This window comes from Palaemon carinicauda, chromosome 32 (assembly GCF_036898095.1).
Source record: "Palaemon carinicauda isolate YSFRI2023 chromosome 32, ASM3689809v2, whole genome shotgun sequence".
NCBI lineage: Eukaryota > Metazoa > Arthropoda > Malacostraca > Decapoda > Palaemonidae > Palaemon > Palaemon carinicauda.
The window spans coordinates 34,381,988-34,402,932 of NC_090756.1; positions in this window are offsets into that span (position 1 = coordinate 34,381,988).

Genomic DNA, 20,945 nt, shown 5'->3' on the forward strand with positions numbered 1-20,945 from the left:
TGAAGGACCTAAAGGGAGCAATTGAATTTAAGAAGAAACTAAAGACATTACTTTTCACAAGATCATATGATTTGGAAGATGCTACAATCAAAGAATTGCATAAGTTATAATGAAAATGTTTCGTTAGATGATTAATATGGACCTGCCCGAGTAGTTCACTCGACTTCAGTGGAGGGTTAGATTTAAACCCAAAACAAGTAAATAAGTAAACTATATGTGTGCAGTATTAGTAGACACTCTCTTGTGAGCTCTTAATATGAAAGAAATGAAAGAGATCGTCAGCATCAGAGTAAAGATTAGTTCATTCAAAATTACAGAAAAAAAAAAATGATATTAAATGCAGAAGTTTTTTCGCATTGGGATTTGGGCCATGAAATTAAAGCAGAATTTTCAGACGGAAAATATTCTTTTTTTTATTAAATTTTGGGAATAATTATTTTAAATGTTGATACTTGTGAGAGGTATTGCTAGTAATTATTGCGCACACAGACACAGACACACACACACACACACACACACATATATATATATATATATATATATATATATATATATATATATATATATATATATATATATATATATATATATATATATATATATATATATATATATATATATATAGGCTACTTTCATTTATATTCACTGGAAATGAAAAGTTTGGATCTTGATAACGTATTAATTCAATATTATCCTGAAACCATTGATGATAATTATTTAATAAATCTCAAAAAATATAGATTTGCAACTTTTAAGATTAAAATGTTTAGATAATTAAATAAAAGCAATCACTTTTATAAAATGTTCGCCAATAAACTCGATTTGATATCGGGATGGAAATTTGGAACTTGTAATAAAACTTGAATTACTGCTTTGCCTGGTACTCAGCTCATAACTGGATCAACTCTCCCACCCAGCTGATCTTTATTACTTTTCTGTTATAAATTTTCATTTCTTTGCGAACATACATCACACGAGTTTCATATCTCTATAGATAGATGTAGAAGTCTTATTATGTAATAGTTATCCCTTCCTTGAAATGCTCCATTTTCTTTACTTATTTGATTTGCATTATTTTATGTTTATGAACATTTTTATTTCCAAAATACACATCGATAAATACGCAAATACGGGAATATGTATGATAGCATTCTTTTAAGGTGTTTTCGTGTATTTGTTTGCTTGCATAAAAATCTGGAAAAGTCTTGAAAAAGTCAGAAAAGTAGTTCCTGATATTTCTTTCTTGTTATTTTATAGCCAACTGAATTAAGTGTGTATTCAATATATAATTTTCTATCTTCATATCATGGTATGCATATATAAAATTTAAGATAATTGAAAAATTATTTCATAAAGAATAAAAAAAAAATGTTTTCACGTTCAACACTTTGTTCCAGCATTAATGCCAAGTGTATTGTTCCGCGCTCTGGTGTTTTTATTTCATTACATTACCGGCAGGGCCCTCACATACCTAAATGCCTCCCCAGGGCAAAGTCACTAGTTTTAATTATAAATTATTTACTGATTACTTGTATGAAAAGTGTTCGATTCAAATATTTGAAATTGTAATGCTTTAAATTTTTATAAACCTGTCACTCTTTCTTTAGCTTACTAATAAATTACTTGGAAGATAAAATAGCCAACAAAATTCTATGCGGCCTTAAGGAGCATTGAGGAATTGCAAGATGGCCTTCATCCAAAAAAGGTTCCTCACCTCTGTGACACACACGTACTGTACACACACACACACAAATATATATATATATATATATATATATATATATATATATATATATATATATATATATATATATATATATATATATATATATATATATATATATATATATATATATATATATATATATATATATATATATATATATATATATATATATATATATATAAAGTCTGTATGTGTGTAAATAACTTCAAAATGCTGAAGTGCCATAAAATACAATTTGTTCCGTAACTGGAATACAAAGCACGCTATTTATTAGGGGTATTACTTTCGGCGTAGCTTAAATGACGAGCCATTAAAATTTAACGATGGTTTACTACCCACACTGCTAGTTAGCGGGGTAGGGGAGGGTAGCTTGCTACCCTCCCCCCCCGCTCACACACACCTGTGCTTGAACCCACTTTGCTCTCGGCTCGGATGATAGTCGGACGTGTCCGCTGTCATCCTCGCCGCTCATTGGCAGCCATTATGCTTTTTTTGCTTTTTCTTTTTGACAGGTTTGTGTGTGAAAGTGGCCTCTGCTATTATGCTTACCTGCCCTGGATTACTCGACCACCCCTGTGGAACATTCATGTCGGTGGTCGAGACAGACGCTCACACCCTTTGCCCTTACTGTAGAGGTCAACGGTGTGATAGTGATAATAAGTGTAGTGAGTGCAGGGAGTGGTCTACCTCCCAGTGGGAGAGGTTTTCAAGGCGACGTAAGAAGAAGTCCATATGGGATATTTCTCCTTCAAAGGTTTCTTTGAAAGGAGAAAAGCCCAAGGACTCTTCTTCCGTTGCTCAAAGCTCCTCCGAAGCTCCCACTCTGTCGGTCTCTTTCGAGAGACCGTCGAGTGGTAGCGTAGACCTTAGTACTGTTTTTCAAGCTCGGGGTTAGAGACATGGCGTTGCCCCCCCTAGCGAGGCGGCTCCACCTCTCCACCCGGGCGAGGATGTGTCACTAATCCTTCTTTTTAAGCTTCGGTCTTCCTTGGGGCTCGAGGGTTTGCCCTCCAAGGAAGTCTTACTTGACTACATCTGATTAGGTGCCGCTGTCAAGCAATCGCCGCCTCCGGCAGAGGTTGATCCTATGTCGTTTGTCCACATTGTTGTGTCATAGGTATTCAATGCGGTATCTTCTACTATCTCTGCCTCTTCAAACCCCGCAGTAGCTGAAGGCTTAGTTTCAACCGTTCCAGTTCAACCAACGAGGGAGAAAATAAGTCCAACAGTCTCTCGTGCTAGTACTTCTCCCCCTCGGGGGAGTTCACTTACAGAGACTCCTCTTCGGAGGAGGGCAGAAAGTCAGCTTACTGATCCAAAGAGCTCCAGAGGGCGTATCCGTCGCAAGCCTCGCCGACCTGCTGTCACCGTTCTTGAGTGCTGATGCCCGCTACGCGCCGACGAAACCTGGCCTTCACGCTCGTCAGGTACCATCTAACCCTAATACAGGGCATCAAGGGCATATGCGCCAACTCGCGCATACTTCCCACACGCGCTATGTTAGCAATGAGCATACGCGCCCACGTTCTTCTGCTCACCAGGCTTTGCCTGAGCAAGCGTGCCCATGACCAAGCTACGCGCTATTAACCAACTGTGCGCCAGCGCTGTCCTACGTGTCAGCGCTCTCCCACGTGCCATTGCTCTCCTGCGCGAAAGTGCTTTCTTGCGCGCTAGCACCCTCCTGTACGCCAGCGTTCTCCTGCATGTATGCAATCTCCTGCGAGCCAGCGCTCTCCCGCGTGCCAGAACCCACGCGCAACAGTCATCTCCCCTGCGTGCCCATGATCTTCGGATCTGGGCGCTTTTGGGAAGTCTATTCTGGCTTCTCCCACGCGCCAGCGCTCGCCAACGCGCCAACAGTTTCTCCAGCGCCAGCGCTCGCCATTGCGCCGAAACGCGCAGTCTCTTGCATGTACCCATAAGCATACGGGCGTGCGCCCTCGCCCATCCTCTCCTGCAGTTGCGCGCCACCATTCGGACGCGCGCCCACAAGATGCGCGCCGACGAGCACAGACTTCAACTGCGCGCCTGTGCGCCAGGGGTATCTCTCCTGCACGTGCGTGCCCTTTGGCTTCTTCAGAGGCGCGCAAAATCTCGCCCGCGCTACCGCGTGTTCAATGCCCTGATCCTGCGCGCCCACGCACGCGCATACATTCTCCCGCGCACGCGCCATCAGTCTCTTGCGCGCTCACCTGTGCACCCACAGTCTCCCGCGCGCTACTACGCACCATCAGTCTCCCGCGTGCCCTCTCTGTCACCCGCGCGCGCACCAGCAGTCCTCCGTGCACGGTCCCTGGTATTCTCCATCGCGCAAGCACCATTACGCGCCCCCGCCCGAGCGTCAAAACCCTTCCGCGTGCGAGGCTGCTGAACAACGCATGGGAAGGTCACCGTCGCCGCATTCCCCTCCCCACAAATGCATAACAGCGCGTATTGCGGAGGAAGGGAAACATCCAGAGGGGTCCAGGATCCCTATTCCTTTTCAGGCGAACCCACCTAGGAGAACTCCTTCCAGGGATCCTTCTATCTCTGTCCTTTCAGAGGGAGTGTCTGACAATGTGTCTGTCAGTCAACAATCTTGGTTTGGTGCATAATCATAGCAGTTACGCAGGCGTTCAAGCCCGTTTTCTCTGAATTAGGTCACAGATCCTTGGCTGTTTCTACTCCTCTGGAGAGAAAAAGAGGAGTTCCAGACACGGTAACTTTTTCCAAGGGCTAATTTGACTCCACGCAAGCCTTCGAGACAGGTTCCTTCACCCCCCAGGCTTTCTCTCCTCCCCTGTCGGACAAGTACTTCCCGTTCTCAGGGGAATCACGGGAGGTGAGACGTTCCCCCATAGCACCAATGAGGGAAACCCCTCCTCGGGCTGAGAAGTCTTCCCAAGTGTGGGCTGGAAAGAACCTGCCACCTTCTTTGTAGGAGTCCTACATCCTTCCCAAGAAGGAGTCGAAGGACTCTAAGACTTTACCAGTCCTCTACAAGACCTAAGACGGAACCAACTAGCCACTCGGAGAATGTCCGCGACTCTCCATAAGAAGAGCCTTTGGAGACAGGAGACTTCGCTGCAAGTCCAACGTCAGGAGAACAGCAAGAGTCAGAGCATGCATTTTGGAGAGTTCTGACTCTAATGAGGGCTCTCAATGGGTTTGCCGACCCAGAGATCTCTCCTTGAGAGGGCAAGGACACGGTCTTGGACCGCGTATTCGGTACTCAGAAACCATCTAAGGCCAGTGCGGCTCTGTCATGGTCTCAGGGGGTTAAGATTATCAGGGACAAGATCGCTGTACAGCTCTCCGAGTTGTCCTCCTCCAACCGTTCCAGTGCCGGCAACAAGCTTCTCCCACCTCCTCGCGTACAGCAGAGGAAGTACTTTGAGATCTTGGAGGAGCCTTGTTTAGCTCTTCCTCTCCACCATTCGTTGGAATAGCTTACCAGGGGAGTCCCTCTTGAGAGACTCTCCAACCAGCAGGTTTCGTTCTCGGCAATCGAGATCCTTAACCAGGAGAATGTTGCGAAGTGTGCTATGCAAGCTACGAACCTTGGGTATCGTGATACGCTCTGAAATTTCTCCAAAGAACGTACCAGGAAAGCTATGGAGACGTTCCTTCCCTCAGGCAGTCGCACGATCAAGTTTTTGGACCACCAAGTCTCGAACTTGTGGGCAAACACCATCCTGAAACGTCGGGATGCGGTGGCTGAGAGATTCCATCAGAAGGCCCTAGCACCGAGATCAATAGGATCAGGCATTCATCCTTAGAAGGAACGATCCTGTTTGAGCCTAAGGATGTGGAACAGGTCGCTGAGAGGTGGAGGAAGTCTCACCAAGACTCTCTCCTTCATAGGACTTTGACATCCAATCCCTATAAGCCTCCAGCACCCCAGCAGTCCTCTCCAACTAAGACTGCGAAACCAACAACAGCAGCGAAGACAGTGCTGTCTAATCCCTTTCCTGTCGAGGATAGGAAAGGCAAAAAGTCCTCCAGAGGAGGTAAGAATTCTAGAGGGAGTAGCCGAGGCCACAAACGCTAGGATTGGCAGTCCCCCTGTATGTCCACCAGTTGGGGGATGCCTACAAAGTTGTGCAGACAGGTGGCAGCAACTCGGGGCCGATTCCTGGACGATTTCCGTAATCAGTCAGGGATATCGCTTCCCGTTCGCAACATCTCTACCTCACCTGACGACGAATCCAGTGTCATTGAGCTCCCTTGCCATGGGATCGGCAATGGGGCAAGCCCTTCGGGCAGAAGTCCAAACCCTGTTGAAGAAGGGCACTCTCAAAGAGGTCCTCGACAGGTATCCAGGCTTCTTCAGTCGACTCTTTCTTGTAAAGAATGCGTCTGGAGGCTGGAGACCAGTCATTGACCTCTCAGCCCTGACCAAGTTTGTCAAACAAACTCCGTTTAGCATGGAGACGGCAGATACGGTCAGACTAGCAGTGAGACCGCAAGACTTCATGTGTACACTGGATCTAAAGGACGCGTACTTCCAGATCCCAGTCCATCCGTCTTCAAGGAAGTACTTAAGATTCAGCCTAGACAACAAAGAGTACCAGTTCAAGGTGCTGTGCTTCGGTCTCTCCAGAGCACCTCAGGTTTTCACCAGAGTGTTCACCCTAATATCTTCGTGGGCACACAGGATCGGCATCCGTCTCCTTCGTTATCTGGACGACTGGTTGATCCTACCAGACTCTGTGTCATCCCTTCTTCAACACCGGGTCAAATTTCTGAGACTTTGCCAGGATCTGGGGATCATGGTAAATCTCGAGAAATCCTCACTGCTTCCCACTCAAAGACTGGTATATCTAGACATGGTTATAGACCCCAATCTCCACAAAGCCTTCCCATCAGACGACAGGATAGCAAGGCTGAGGAAGGTCGCAACACCTTTTTTCAGTCACCTTTCATCATTGGCTCGTCTAGTTCCCAACGGTCGCCTCAGGATGAGATCCTTCCAGTGGCGACTCAAGTCCCGGGGAATCGAAGTTACGATTCCCAGGACGTCCTGATCCCTATGGGACCTGTGGAACTGACGGACCTCCAGCGGTGGGTGACAGACGAGAACCTACGAAAAGGAGTGGACCTTCTCGTCCTCCCCCGGATTTGATGCTGTTTTCGGACGCTTCAAAGAAAGGGTGAAGGGCACATGTACTGCACCACACGACCTCAGGCCTGTGGTCAGAATCAGAAAAGTATCTCCGTATAAATCTCCTAGAGATGAAGGCCGTCTTCCTGGCCCTTCAACTGTTCCAACAAAACCTGGTGGGTCACTCTGTGGTGGTGATGAGCGACAACACCACAGTAGTGCCTTACATCAACAAACAAGGAGGTACCTTTTTGCAGCAGCTATCCCATCCAGCAGTAGAGATACTGCGATGGGCCGAAATCCACTCGATACCACTATCGGCACGTTTCATTCCAGGCAAAAGGAATGTGCTCGCCAACAATCTAAGCAGAGCATCTCAGATAGTGAGTACCGGGTGGTCATTGGATCATCTAGTAGCCAACAAAGTCCTGACTTTGTGGGGTTCTCTGATTGTGGATCTGTTCGCAACAGCCCGGAACTTCAAGCTCCCGCTGTACTGCTCCCCAGTCCCAGACCCCAAGGCTTTCTGGCAAGATGTTTCCAACAACGGTGGGACAACATTGACATTTACGCCTTTCCCCCGTTCTGTCTGATGATTAGAGTGCTCAACAAGACCAGAACATCGGTCAATCTTTCAATGACCCTCATAGCTCCGCTATGGCATCACGCGGAATGGTTCCCGGACCTTTTGCAGCTCTTAACGGAAATACCGAGAGAAATCCCTCCATGGCACTATCTACTCAAGCAACCACATGCCAACATCTTCCACAAAGCCGTAGCTTCGCTACGACTTTATGTCTAGAGACTATCCAGCATCTCCTCTCTGAAAGAGGATTCTCGCAGCAAGTTGCTGTCAGGATGTCTGAACATCTGCGAAAGTCATCCGCAGCAGTCTACCAGGCAAAGTGGAAAGTCTTCTGTGGTTGGTGTCGTGGAAGGGGTATCTCTCCACTCGATGACACTATTCCAACAATAGCGGAGTTCCTCGTGTATTTGTGGAAAGAAATGCGCCTTTCAGTCTCGGCAGTGAAAGGCTATCACTCAGCCTTAAGTCTAGCTTTCAGGCTGAAAGGAATGGACATTTCTTCATCGCTAGAACTTTCTCTACTCATATGCAGTTATGAACTTACCTGCCCCCAGTCGGAAGTGAGACCTCCTCCATAGAACGTGGTTCGAGTTCTCAGGTCTCTTAAGAGACCTCCCTATGAACTATTACGCCAGGCATCAGATTGCCACCTAACCTGGAAGACGGTGTTCCTGCTTGCTTTGGCTTCTGCCAACTGTGTTAGCAAACTTCATGGTCTCTCGTATGACATCGCCCATTCAAGGGAATGGGGGGAGGTAACGTTCAGCTTCGTCCCTGAGTTTATTGTGGATCCTCGTTTCGACTCCTTCCAGATTTCTAGTCTCCGCTCTGTAACAGATGACCCAGACCATCTCTTACTATGCCCAATAAGGAGTTTGAGGCTATACCTTAAAAGAACAGCTGCAGTCCGTCCTCATGTGTCAGCATTACTCGTCAGCACAGGGAGGACTCAGAGAGGGTCACCAAAAACACCATCTCTGCATGGATTCGCAGGGTAATTCATCTGGCCTTGAATCCAGATCCTCCTGCGTCACGTCGCCCTGGAGCACATGATGTCAGGGGCATAGCTACGGCCCTTGCCTTCAAAAGAAATTTCTCTGTGAAGCAGGTCCTTTAAGTAGGGTTGTGGAAGCATCAGACAATGTTCACAGCCCACTACCTGCAAGACGTGACCCACAGGAGGCTCGATACGTTCTCTATCGGCCATGTGGTGGCTGCACAACAGCTGGTTTAAAACCTCAAACTCCTTATTGGACAAGTAGCAGAGGGTTAAGGGCATTGTTACCTGGTTTTAATCTGCATGAATGAAAAGGTTTGACCGGCCCTTATTCTTTTCTTTATTATCCCCTCTCTTGGGGAAAGCAGCATCCTGGGTTCTCTGCATGGCTGACCTCAAACTACTGCAGGTACACTATGCTCCCTTGTGTTCCTAGTATTAAGTTAATACTGTTACGTCCCCATACCCTGACGAGGTGGTATTGGGGAAGTCCTAGTCTACAAGTTTTCATCTAAAGAACTTCAGAACAACTTCCTAGGACCTTCAAACGCAGCTTGCGTAGGCCACAGTCTTTGCCCCTTGCGTGGCAACGTTCTAGCGAGGTGCAGGGACTCCTTATTTCTTGGGTGCTTACACTCTCAAATAACGAGTCCCCGGGCAAAGCCAAAAGCCAGTACTGGCTGGGACGTCCATCCTTCCTAATGGGTGTGTTCCCCCTATCAAATAGCGTGGTTTGTATTCCAGTTACGGAACAAATGACCAATTCGTAGATAATTTATATTTTTCCTAACTATACAAACTTTAGCTATTTAACCAAACTTGCCCACCAGCCCTATCCCCCTTGAAGTCCTACCTACAAGCAAAGTGAGTTCAAGCACAGGTGTGTGTGTGAGGGGGGTGGGTAGCAAGCTACCCTCCCCTACCCCCGCTAACTAGCAGTGTGGGTAGTAAACCCTCGTTAAATTTTAATGGCTCGTCATTTCAGCTACGCCGAAAGTTAATACCCCTATTAAATAGCTAAGGTTTGTATAGTTAGGAAAAATACAAATTATCTACGAATTTGTCATTTTACCTTTATTGTTATGAATACCAAATTAGTTGAAACAACTCATGCAACAATTCAAAGTTTTGCAATATATGTACAGTATATATGCGGCGTGACTGGTCTGGTAGTTCGGAAGTTTTAAGTTATTTAAATTTTTGGGGGGGGTTTAGTATATTGAAGTTATAAAGTAATTTACAGCTTTATATTCACTTTCCAAGGAACAATATCTAAATAGAAAAAACCCATAGCCCATAGAAATGCAGTATTCGAAATTGTCTACATGAGGAAGAGAAAAGCATTCACGCGACGTCTATATATATACCTGTTTGATGGTTATGCTGTTGATAGGATAAGAACATTTTGTGAGAAAAGAAAGCTCTGTAAAGCTCAGATACACGTTAGAAATCGTGAAGTGGTAAAAGAAATTAATAAACACACGCATGCAGCCTTGGCATCTAAAGTTGAAAGAGAAATAGTTATAATAAAGATAAAAGTGTAAGCTGCTGAAACTTCTCAAGTAATTAACGAATGCCTTGTAAATTTTCCTGAATCTTGTCAAGAAGTGATACCTATCACCCGATCGCTAAAGAAAGTTCTGCATAGGAAGCGGAAAAAAATTGCTGATTTCCCAGTAAATCCGAGCAATTTAGAACTTGTAATACCCGATAGCTTTAAAACTTATCATGTAAATGATAGTATCGAAGAACAGTTTTTATTAGCTGATAGCTGTGATGCATCTTGTAGAAATTTGGTATTTGGAGGAAAAGGAATTGCAATTTTCTTAGTCAAACAGATGATAAAAAAATTACAAATATTTAAAAACAAAATTTGACTTCCACCTTATAATTAGCATCATATATTAACACTCAAATTAGTTGAAAGAACCTATGCAACAATTTTGCTTTTTGCAAAATATGTATATATGCGGCGAGACTGGTCTGCAGCAAAAATAGTCAACGGAAAAATGGAATTTATCTATCTATCTATCTATATATATATCTATATATATATATATATATATATATATATATATATATATATATATATATATATATATATATATATATATATATATATATATATATATATATATATATATATATACATATATATATATATATATATATATATATATATATATATATATATATATATATATATATATATATATATATATATATATATATATATATATATATATATATATATATATATATATATATATATATATATATACATTATTTATGTATATATATATATATATATATATATATATATATATATATATATATATATATATATATATATATATAATACACACACTAGGTTATGCTACAGTTTCCTACCATTTAGCAAATTAATTTTCTTGCTTTGCGTATGATAAATTCATAGATTACATTTTCAAAATTCATTGCCAACAGTGTTTCAGACTCAATACTAAGGAGTGTCAAATTTGAAAGTCTCTCCTGACAAATAGTATTTCTCAGGTATGTCTTAATAAGCTTCAATTTGCTGAAGGATCTTTCACATGAAGCAACTGATACCCCTACAGTCAATAATAAATATCCAAGACCTTACAGTTGCGTCCAGACAGTATGATATTCTTTTGTGCTCAGAAACTTTGGTTTCTAATATGAGGCACTCATCTGAGCTCCTTATAACTGGTTTTAAGAAGCCAATAATGTTGAAACGTGATGCCATCCCTAGGGCCAGGGGAATGGCGGTGTATATTAGGACAGAGTACCCTGCTTCTCATAAGTCCTGCTATCAATGTGGATGTCATGAGATTCAGGTAATAAAAGTTTGTGGCAGGCATAACAACTTTTATTTATGTTCGATCTACCGGAATCCAGACATGGATGATTCTATCTTCGATTGTCTTCTTACCATTATGGCTAAGATACAAGAAGATGATAGAAAGGCTTCTTTTGTCTTTGTTGGTGATTTTAATGCTCACCATAGGGAGTGGTTAGGTTCTATCTCTCCTACCGATCGCCATGGCTTAAGAGCTTTAGACTTTGCCTCTGAATCAGGCTGTGAGCAAATCATAAATGAAGCTACTCACAGGTCTGGTAATTGCTTGGACCTTGTATACACTGACTCCCCTGGCGTTATAACTGGTAAGGTTGGTTCTCCAGTCGGGACATCTGATCATGCCTTGATTTCATTATTAGTAAAGACTGAGCTGCCTGTCCCTGATATATCATATTCTTGTAAAATTTATATGAAATCCCAAGCAGACTGGAATGGGATTTTACATGATCTTTTGTGCTTGAATTGGTCACAATTATATAATAGTGTAGATCCTGTTGTCCCTTTGAATGAGAATCTAGTCAACATAATGTATAGGCGTATCCCTTCTCGTGTGCTAAGGTACCGAGTGAAGGACAAACCGTGGTTCAATGATGATTGTAGACGTGCTTTTTTGGAGAAGCAGGAGGCCTATCAACTTTGGAAGGGTAACAGATCAGATTTGACCTGGAACAACTATACTCAGCTTCGAGCTTTTGCTCAGAGAGTTTATGCCTCAACTGAAAAGGAGTACAATTTAACCATAAAAGAAACACTTTCTGGTACAACTCAGGAACATAAATGGTGGTCTACCCTTAAATCTGCACTCTTTGGTGTAGATGCAACAGTTCCTCCTTTACTTAAACCAGATGGCTCAGTCACTCACTGTCCAAAGGAAAAGGCAACCCTTTTGGCTGATGTTTTTGACAGTAAACAGAGTAATGAAAAACTTGAACTTCCTCATTCCAGTTTTCCTGAGGCTAAACTAACTAGTTTAGCTTTTCGATCTCGTGAGATTAAAGCTCTGTTGATGGACCTTGATGCTTATGGAGGTGTAGACCCAAATGGTATTTTTCCTTTGTTTTTTATAAAGACAGCAGATTTCTTAGCTCCAAAGTTATCTGTTATTTTGCGCAAGTTAGCAAGAAGAGGAGCTTTTAGCACTAGTTGGAGAATTGGTAATGTTACTCCTCTATGTAAATGTGTTTGTGGTAGCTCAAGTCCCACTGATTACCGCCCAATTTCCATAACTCCCATATTATCTAAAGTTTTTGAACGTCTTCTGGCTAAACGTCTTAATAGGTTTGCTGAAGGTAATCATCTACTCCCTAGTTTGCAATTTGGTTTTCGTAAAGGCCTTGGAGCATGTGATGCCCTTCTTACAATCTCCAATGCTGTACAGAAATCCCTTGATTGTGGTCGTGAAGTTCGTATGATTGGCCTTGATTTTAGTGCTGCCTTTGACCGTGTTAATCACGAAGCCCTTATTTTCAAACTGAAACAGTTGGGAGTGGGTGGGTCGTTTCTTAGCATTATTACTGATTTTTTAAGTAATAGATCTCAAAGAGTTGTTGTTGATGGGCACCATAGTGATTATAGGAATGTGATATCCGGTGTTCCACAGGGTAGTGTTCTTGGCCCATTACTTTTCATACTATATACACATGACATGTGGTTTGGCCTAGAAAACAAGCTTGTTGCATATGCAGATGATGCTACTCTCTTTGCATCAATTCCATCCCCTGAATGTAGATCTAGGGTTGGTGAATCCCTTAATAGAGATTTAGCTAGAATTAGTGCATGGTGCAAATTGTGGGGTATGAAGTTGAATCCTAACAAAACTCAAAGTATGATTGTAAGTAGGTCAAGGACTGTGGTTCCTCAACATCCGGATCTCAGTATTGATAATGTTTCTTTAAATATGTATGACTCTTTCAAAATTTTAGGTGTGATTCTCGACAGTAAATTTACTTTTGAGAAACATATAAGGTCTGTCTCTTCTTCAATTTCACAAAAAATAGGCTTATTGAGAAAGTCTTTCAAGATTTTCGGTGATCAATCTATTCTGAAGAAGTGTTTTAATTCTTTCATTCTACCTTGTTTTGAGTATTGTTCTCCTGTCTGGTCTTCAGCTGCTGATTCTCATCTTAATTTGTTGGACAGAAACTTACGGTCTATTAAATTTCTTATTCCTGATCTAGATATTAATCTCTGGCACCGTCGTTCAATTAGTTCATTATGTATGTTGCATAAGATTTTTCACAACTCTGACCATCCTTTACATTCAGATCTCCCTGGACAATTCTATCCTGTTCGTAATACTAGGCAGGCAGTTAATTCTAATAGCCAGGCCTTCTCCATCACGAGGCTCAATACTACGCAGTACTCTAGAAGTTTTATTCCATCTGTGACCAAGTTGTGGAATGATCTTCCTAATCGGGTGGTTGAATCAGTAGAACTTCAAAAGTTCAAAGTTGGAGCAAATGCTTTTTTGTTGACCAGGCAGACATAGTCTTTTTATAGTTTATTTATGACATATTTGTTTTTGATGTTGTTGATAGTTTATTATATGACATGTCTGTTTTGACGTTTCTTATTTTAGAATGATTTATTGTTAATTTGTTCTCTTCATTTATTTATTTCCTTATTTCCTTTCCTCACTGGGCTATTTTTCCCTGTTGGAGCCCCTGGGCTTATAGCATCTTGCTTTTCCAACTAGGGTTGTAGCTTGGATAGTAATAATAATAATAATAATAAAGTGCCACTTGGAGGTTAGCGAAACCTTCACCATATTTCATAATAAAACTAAGAAGTTCTCTGGCTGATTCCATGTTTCTGTTCCTTACCAAGAACTTTACATATTGTATCTCTTGGCATAGTTCTGATGCTTCCAGGTGTTCGTCATATTTTTGCTCCATGCCTTTGCACACTGCAACATCTTTGTTTTTGCCAAATAATTCTTCAGGGCGCAGGAAATGTAAAAGAAAATGTAAAAGAAAACGAAGATATTTAGAAGCAAAAATTTTTAAGTGCATGATTTTCATTGACAGCAGGATTAATTCTATTGCAAACAGAAAAAAAAATAATCGGGAAAAAATCTTAATTTTTTTTGGTTTTAATGGCTTAATTACAAAAATCTTAATTTGCGGTAACAAATTTAAAGCTTTTATCCTTTACCCGCTAATCATTATTATTTAAATCTTGTGGGGCGGCAAGTCCAGGCTATTTTTGCCGCCCATAAAAAAGGGCCGTCCCTGGGCATTTGCCCACCCTGCCCTCCCCCTTTTGAGGGCCCTGTATATATATATATATATATGTATATATATATATATATATATATATATATATATATATATATATATATATATATATATATATATATATATATATATATATATATACCCTCTCTCTCTCTCTCTCTCTCTCTCTCTCTCTCTCTCTCTCTCTCTCTTCTCTCTCTCTCTCTCTCTCTCTATATATATATATATATATATATATATATATATATATATATATATCTCGATATATATATATATATATATATATATATATATATATATATATATATATATATATATATATATATATATATAAATATATATATATATATATATATATATATATATATATATATATATATATATAAATATATATATTTATATATATATAAATATATATATATATATATATATATATATATATATATATATATATATATATATATATATATATATATATGTATGTATATATATAAATATATATTTATATATATATATATATATATATATATATATATATATATATATATATATATATATATATATATATATATTTAATATATATATAATGTATATAAATATGAATATATATATATATATATATATATATATATATATATATATATATATATATATATATATATATATATATATATATATATATATATATATATATATACTTATATATATATACATTATATATATCTGGATTTGAAAGAAACGGCTCAGAACCCCTAGGTAAACAACCAAGAAATATGATCATTATGTCCTCATGATCCACAATTATGAAAAAAAATATGGCTTAAAGCCCATTTTTAAGCATACTAAAGTTTTCAAATAATGTAGTCAATTGAAGCTTGCTACAACCTTAGTCGAAAAGCAGGATACTACAAGCCCAAGGGTTCCAACAGAGGAAAAATAGCCCCTTGAGGAAAGGAAATAAGGAATCAGATAAACTTCATCTATTAATGTTTATCTTACAAGATTTACTTAAGACAACTTGATGGTCGTTCGTATCATATGAAACTTAAAATTCTTAATCTTCTTAACGAAATAGATATAACAATAATAAAAAAAACAATATATATCACATCCTAGGATGTGATCATAAGACAGGTAGCCTAGGGGTATAATGTCATGCACTAATAACTATAAATACCAGGATTAGCCAGAAAACTACTGTTGATAAGCAAGACATCAAGAAAATATGAGGATATTCAGATTTCTGTGTATAGGTTGACGGAACTCTAAGGATATTATTAGTTTGGCTTTTATATTAAGTTGGTTGATCAATTCTTTGGTCTTGTGTCCTTTGGTCGAAGGCAGTTTGCCCAATTATTATTATTATTATTATTATTATTATTATTATTATTATTATTATTATTATTATTATTATTATTATTATTATCTAAGCTAGAACCCTATTTGGAAAAGCGAAATGTCATAAACCAAGGGCCCCAACAAGGAAAAATAACCCAGTGAGGAAAGAAAGTAAGGAAATAAATTAACTACAGGAGAAGTAGTGAACTATTAAATTATATCGTTTAAGAACAGTAACAACATTAGATTATAACTTTTATATATAAACTATACAAACTTAAAAAAGCAAGAAGACGAGAAATAACATAGAACAAGAAAAGGATAGTGGGAAGGTATATAATACTAAAGACAATTTATTTTCATTCATATTATCTTAAACTTTGTTTCTGATTCCTTTCATATCAGGGAATAATTCTAACCCCTAGTTTATCTCTGGGTACATATCATTTTGACCCTATATTTTCATGTAAAGAAAATAGGACGAGAACCTCAATATACATTTCCCCAGCTTTCAGTGTTATTCTTCAGAGTATGATCTTAATATTTCTCTTGATTATCAAGCCTCGTAAGATGGAGTGATATTGTTGGAATTTCGCGGATATCAAAGGATTTCTTATTTATGAATAGGAATATTTTAGATTTGGAAGTCATTGAATGTTATGATTAATATGATTTAATATTCAGTAACAACAGTTTCCTTTTCTGAGTGGAGATGCCTTAACGTGGTGAGACGGTTTGTGTATTGCCATGATCAGCAAAGCTATACTAGTTAGGGCTACCCATAATAGGTTGAGTTATTGTGAGCAATCGGACAAAAGTATCCCACCATCATCAATCAGCATTGGCCAGCGTTATCCTGAAAACTAGCCAAACCCCAGACATGGTTAAGGACATGTCTGAGGTCTTTGTCCTGCAGTGGATTAAAAACTGCTGTATTGTTTACTGTAGTAACTAATATAGTAGGGAATATTATTCCTCTAATTGTTTCTTCACCTCAATGAAAACATAGACATGTGATCTTAGTCTTCTCCTCTTAGTTTTTTTTTTTTTTCTTAATACTACCCACAAGAACTAAGTTAGTGTTTTTGTAGTAATATCCAGTTATACTCTATAGTTAGTAGATCATAAAAAAATCGTATTAAGACTTCACTAATTAAGTTTGATACAAAAATATAAACACAGAATTTCTATATATATAAACAATCACTTACTCTTATCTATATAAAAAAAATCCTTTAGAAAGTGATAAGAAACATGAAACCTCTCAAGTGTTTCTCACCTGATTACGGAGGTTATTAACAGTTCATCAAGAAAATATTATAATTTTGTATTTCTATTCTATTGAAGGATATTTATTTCCACTTAAGTCAGACGGCTTTAAACAGCCTCGACACAAAGCGAATTTCCAGAGAGTTTTGGTAGTTGTGGCGTTCTTTCTCTGTCTCCATCCAGCACACCATGACTACAGCAAACTTTCCTTCCTACGAGAGAGAGAGAGAGAGAGAGAGAGAGAGAGAGAGAGAGAGAGAGGAGAGAGAGAGAGAGAGAGAGAGAGAGAGGCAATATGTAATCGGTTGAGAATTGCTATAACATTGCTGATTAGCTGTATTAAAGCCAGTTAAGGCTGTTTTGATAATCTATGTTGTTTATCAAATAGCTTTTGCACCTAGAAAAACAAAGTCATTTGCCTAATCACTAACTTATAAGTAGTTAATGAACAATTCGAGCATTTGTAAACAGATTAAATACATTACATGTTTGATCGATCTTGATTTTCCATAATAAGTTTAAATGTGTTTTATAACTTATTCATAAATACTTTTCCTAAATATTCTTTCCTTTCACGTCTATTTTCAGAGCATTTAGGGACAGATTATGGGATTTTAGTAATTTGTAATAATTCTACGTAAAGTTATTCATATATTGGGATTTTGTAAAGTAATGGGAATTTTAAAAATGATTTTGAATGTAACTTTTAGACTCCTGCAACGATAGTTACATTAATTGGGTATTTAAGGTAAATTTACAAAGGTAAATAATAGTAAATTATTTTTTTTTCATTTATATTGGTATTAAAAACCTAAATTCCCCTACGAAAATGTATAGTTTGTGAGATGAACAAATTCATATATGAATAAATGCAATTCGTTTTTGTCTTGATTTATTTGGCCAAAAAAAAAAAAAAAAAAAAATCTTGAAAAATTTATAGATTTTAGGCTTTTGGCTGTCTGTCTGTCTGTCTCTAATTCAAAAAGTATTCTATAATTGATACAAAGAAAATTACTAAAAAAATATGAACTCATAAAATTATAGACTTTATCTGATGAGAACAATCTTCACCTTATTCTAGAGAACGAAAATGATTATTATCGAGACGGAATAAAAAACTTTATACAACGTCATTTCGAAAACTCATCTTAACAAAACTTCTTCGGTGTTTAAAGTTTATGATGTTGACGTCCAAAATGAGCCAATTTTCAAGATCCTTTCCCACTGGAAGTCAAAACGATACAAGGAAGTAATTTCCTCATTTCTGCTACTCACGTTCTGTCGTGAAATAAGAGCAGTTGGTTGTTTACGACCTATTCCGGTAACGTGGGTTAAATCAGAATTAATGTCGCTGTATTGGGTTGTCAATACTTCGCATAGTATGACTGACTATAGTCGCTGTAAAGATTCCGGGCAATATAAGCCCCATCCTCTGATGACGTCATAGCCAATCATGTTGTTTCACACGTTAGCAGCAGTCATAATACAAATTTCAAGCTATAATAACTTATAATCACTTTAAGGGGATATATTGTGACTGCTGCAAACGCGGGGAGACCACGTAATTGACTATGACGTCATCAAGGTGAGGGGGCTTATTTGCCCCAAAATCTCTGCGGCGACTACAGTTACTCTTGAATGTTAATCTTTAATTATCCATCATATAGTTTTTGCTATAATTTTCAAATACTGCCTTCGTGTAACTTGAATTAATATCAGATGAAATTCAATTTCACATTTTTTTTTCTTTCTCTTTCTTATTCAAAAGAAAATGTTTTGGAATGTAAAGAGGTAAAGTAAATGTCCATTATTTTCTCAGGTTTCTATCTTTCGTTTTATTAATTTTGGTATCAAACTGAAATCCTTACAAACTATACCTCCGAATAAGGACTCTTTTATTTTAGGCTATTATTTTCAACTACGCTGTTAGTTTAGGTTAAAAAAAAACCTCCTGATTGATGCTTTTTAATTTCCATTTCACAAATTGTCAGGTTTCAAAGTTATCTTGATCTTTTCAATTCTAACAATGATTACTGTGAAGAAATGTTAAGCTTTTGGTACCGGTGATTTTCATAATTACCATCATGTTTTTAATTATTTTTTCAGGAAACGTTAATTTGCTTACTTTTAAACATTTTATCTATATAATTCCGTCTATGAGTACAGCTAATCATTTATAATAGTCAAAGCAACAAGTCTTCGGGAATAAGTAAAAAAGTGTTTGTTTATTCTCATTGTTAGACAATAGTCAGAAAACAGAACTAGTTATGGAATCTGTTCTAATCTTAGGAACAAATAAGTGTGCTTTACCTCGTTATCTAATTCCAGCGAGATAATGAAATAAAGGCTAATGATTTCATAGTTTTATGTCATGGCATTTTAGTCATTATCAGATGAAGTGTAATTTTAATCATCTTAAAAAGCGTTTATTTCACTAACTATTTTTTGCATAACCTAAGAAATTATCTATCGGATGAAACCTGGAGAAAATAGCGTTCAAAAATACATGTGAGAATATCTTGAAGGACACCTCTTTAAAATCCGTTTACGTCCATATAAAATAGATCCTTTTCTTAAAGTTCATTTAAAGTAAAAAAACATCAATACCAGAATAACTTTCGTTGCTTATCGTCAGTTTCATTAGGACTTAAAAATATACATGAATGAGCCATTATCTTTTACGATTTCTCTTCAAAACTGATAAATCCATTCTTTGAAAACCTTTTCATAGAGACACAAAGTGAAGCGAAAAATCATGAAGTGGGTTAGTTGTGGTATTCACTGTTGTGGAATATCCATTGGTATGAAGCTGAGAGAGAGAGAGAGAGAGAGAGAGAGAGAGAGAGAGAGAGGAGAGAGAGAGGAGAGAGAGAGAGAGAGAGAGAGAGAGAGAGAGAGAGAGAGAGAGAGAGAGAGTGCCACGGTTTTGTAAATTTTCTGACGTTATGATAAAGAAAAGTAATGAAGTAAATAATATTTTATAAATGGCATTGCAAATAATAAAAACAAAGGGTAGAGAGAGATAGGAGGAAGTTGAGAATTGCTAATATTGTCGATGGCTGTGCATTAATGGCTATTTAAATGCAACAAGGATTTAGCATATGCAGATGATTCTACTCTGTTTTAGTTCCATCCCGGTTTTAGACCAGTGGTTTCTGAATCCAATATTAGAGATGTAACTAAATGTATATTGGAGACTTTTAAAGTTTAATAAGTTTGATACATATTATTATTATTATTATTATTATTATTATTATTATTATTATTATTATTATTATTATTAATTTTAGCCAATCTACGACCCTATTTTCAAAAGCTGGATGCTATAAACCCAAGGTCTCCAACAAGGAAAAATAGCCCAGTGACGAAAGGAAATAAGGAAATGGATAAAATATATGAAAAGTAAAAAAAAATAAATAAAGAATATCTTAAGATCAACAACGACGTTGAAATAAATCTGCCTTATATAAAAATGCCTATGATGTTACTCTCTTCACATCAATTCCATCTCTAGATTTTATATTAGTGGTTACTGAATCCCTTTATAAGGATCTAGTTACAGTTAGTGTTGAATTTTGACAAACTCTAAGTATAACTATAAGTAGGTCAAGGACTGGGCCTCCTGAACCGCCAGATTTTTCCATTGATAGCGTTTCTTTAACTAGATTACTGTCATTAATAATTCTAGGAGTTTCCAAAGTTGTGTATAAACATTCAATGATCTCTGAGAGAGTTACAAGGAGTTAAAATGATTTTGGATGTCTCAAAACTTTTAAGTCCATCCACAGAGACTTCATTTTCTCTCGAGTAAAGCGATTTATTTTAACGTTTATGGAGTTTTTGTGATCTT